The sequence below is a fragment of the Durio zibethinus genome, unplaced genomic scaffold (assembly GCF_047325235.1).
Source record: "Durio zibethinus cultivar Kanyao isolate XHJ-2024 unplaced genomic scaffold, ASM4732523v1 HiC_scaffold_3, whole genome shotgun sequence".
Lineage (NCBI taxonomy): Eukaryota > Viridiplantae > Streptophyta > Magnoliopsida > Malvales > Malvaceae > Durio > Durio zibethinus.
In genome coordinates this window covers 10,954,351-10,956,850 of record NW_028323044.1, presented here as the reverse complement: position 1 = coordinate 10,956,850, position 2,500 = coordinate 10,954,351, and positions in this window count along the sequence as shown.

The following is a 2,500-nucleotide window of genomic DNA, read 5'->3' as shown; positions in this document are numbered from 1 at the left end:
GGTTATCGGGGCAACCGGCCGCACCAGGGCCCAGGGTCTGCCGATGGTGCTCGAGGCAACCGCCCGCACCAAGGCTCAGCATGTGCCGATTGTGATCGAGGCAACAACCCACACCAGGGCCCAGCTTGTGCCGATGGCGGTCGAGGCAAGTGCCCGTACCGAAGGGCAGCCTATGCCGATGATGGTCGATGCATGTGCCATCACCATGCGTCATCATGTGCCATTGATGGTCGAGGCCTTGGCCGAAGTTCGATTTTGAGCCACGGTGCCCATGCTTGGCTCCAGCATGTGCTGGTGCCACATTTTTTTCACTCGGGACAGCATCGCCGGAGCATCGCCGGAGCATCGCCGGAGTACCGCCGGAGAACCTGACCGGCGGCATTGGGGTTCCGGCGATTGGGAGGGGGGCCGGGGGGGTGTGCGCACATGATGTGCGATGGGTGCTGGTACTTGGCCTTGTGTTGGCCCCCTATCCCTCATCAAACCTCTGAGAATTCACACCCCCTTAAAGAGCATTTGAGATTTTACAGGTTTGCTACCAGTAGCCGTTAAAGTGTCTGAAATGGGGACACTTTTTTCAAACGGTCACAAAATCTTCTCTACTTCGAGTTTTTAGCTGAATTTTTTTGTGCATGCCAACAAAAATAGAAGGATCATGCCTACAAAATTTGGGGCCAAAAATCCTTATAAAAAAATTTTAAAAAATCCCGAACCGCAAAAAGTTTCGAAAATCGTGAAAAATAGAAAACGAGTCATCTTCCAACGAAACTTCACGTGAAGGCTTAGGGGACCATTGTATGAATTTACAAGCCATAAAAATGGCATTGGCACGGCAGAAATTTGAAGATGTGCCTAAACCCACCAGGGCCCAGCGTGTGCCGATGGTGCTCGAGGCAACCGCCCGCACCAGGGCCCAGCGTGTGCCGATGGTGGTCGAGGCAACCGCCCGCACCAGGGCCGATAGTGTGCCGATGGTGCTCGAGGCAACCTGTCGCACCAGGGCCCAGCGTGTGCCGATGGTGATCGAGGCAACCTGCCGCACCAGGGCCCAGCGTGTGCCGATGGTGGTCGAGGCAAGCGCCCGCACCAGCGCCCAGCGTGTGCCGATGGTGCTCGAGGCAACCGACCGCACCAGGGCCCAGCGTGTGCCGATGGTGCTCGAGGCAACCTGCCGCACCAGGGCCCAGCGTGTGCCGATGGTGCTCGAGGCAACCTGCCGCACCAGGGCCCAGGGTGTGCCGATGGTGCTCGAGGCAAGTGCCCGCACCAGGGCCCAGCGTGTGCCGATGGTGGTCGAGGCAAGCGCCCGCACCAGGGCCCAGCGTGTGCCGATGGTGGTCGAGGCAACCGCCCGCACCAGGGCCCAGCGTGTGCCGATGGTGCTCGAGGCAACCTGCCGCACCAGGGCCCAGCGTGTGCCGATGGTGGTCGAGGCAAGCGCCCGCACCAGGGCCCAGCGTGTGCCGATGGTGGTCGAGGCAACCTGCCGCACCAGGGCCCAGCGTGTGCCGATGGTGCTCGAGGCAAGCGCCCGCACCAGGGCCGAGCGTGTGCCGATGGTGCTCGAGGCAAGCGCCCGCACCAGGGCCCAGCGTGTGCCGATGGTGCTCGAGGCAACCGACCGCACCAGGGCCGAGCGTGTGCCGATGGTGGTCGAGGCAACCGCCCGCACCAGGGCCCAGCGTGTGCCGATGGTGGTCGAGGCAACCTGCCGCACCAGGGCCCAGCGTGTGCCGATGGTGCTCGAGGCAACCGACCGCACCAGGGCGGAGCGTGTGCCGATGGTGGTCGAGGCAAGCGCAAGCACCAGGGCCCAGCGTGTGCCGATGGTGGTCGAGGCTGCCGATGGTGGTCGAGGCAACCTGCCGCACCAGGGCCCAACGTGTGCCGATGGTGCTCGAGGCAACCGACCGCACCAGGGCCGAGCGTGTGCCGATGGTGCTCGAGGCAAGCTGCCGCACCAGGGCCCAGCGTGTGCCGATGGTGGTCGAGGCAACCGTCCGCACCAGGGCCCAGCGTGTGCCGATGGTGATCGAGGCAACCGACCGCACCAGGGCCCAGCGTGTGCCGATGGTGGTCGAGGCAACCGTCCGCACCAGGGCCCAGCGTGTGCCGATGGTGATCGAGGCAACCGACCGCACCAGGGCCCAGCGTGTGCCGATGGTGCTCGAGGCAACCTGCCGCACCAGGGCCCAGCGTGTGCCGATGGTGGTCGAGGGAACCTGCCGCACCAGGGCCCAGCGTGTGCCGATGGTGGTCGAGGCAACCGCCCGCACCAGGGCCCAGCGTGTGCCGATGGTGGTCGAGGCAACCGACCGCACCAGGGCCCAGCGTGTGCCGATGGTGCTCGAGGCAACCTGCCGCACCAGGGCCCAGCGTGTGCCGATGGTGGTCGAGGCAAGCGCCCGCACCAGGGCCCAGCGTGTGCCGATGGTGGTCGAGGCAACCTGCCGCACCAGGGCCCAGCGTGTGCCGATGGTGCTCGAGGCAACCGACCGCA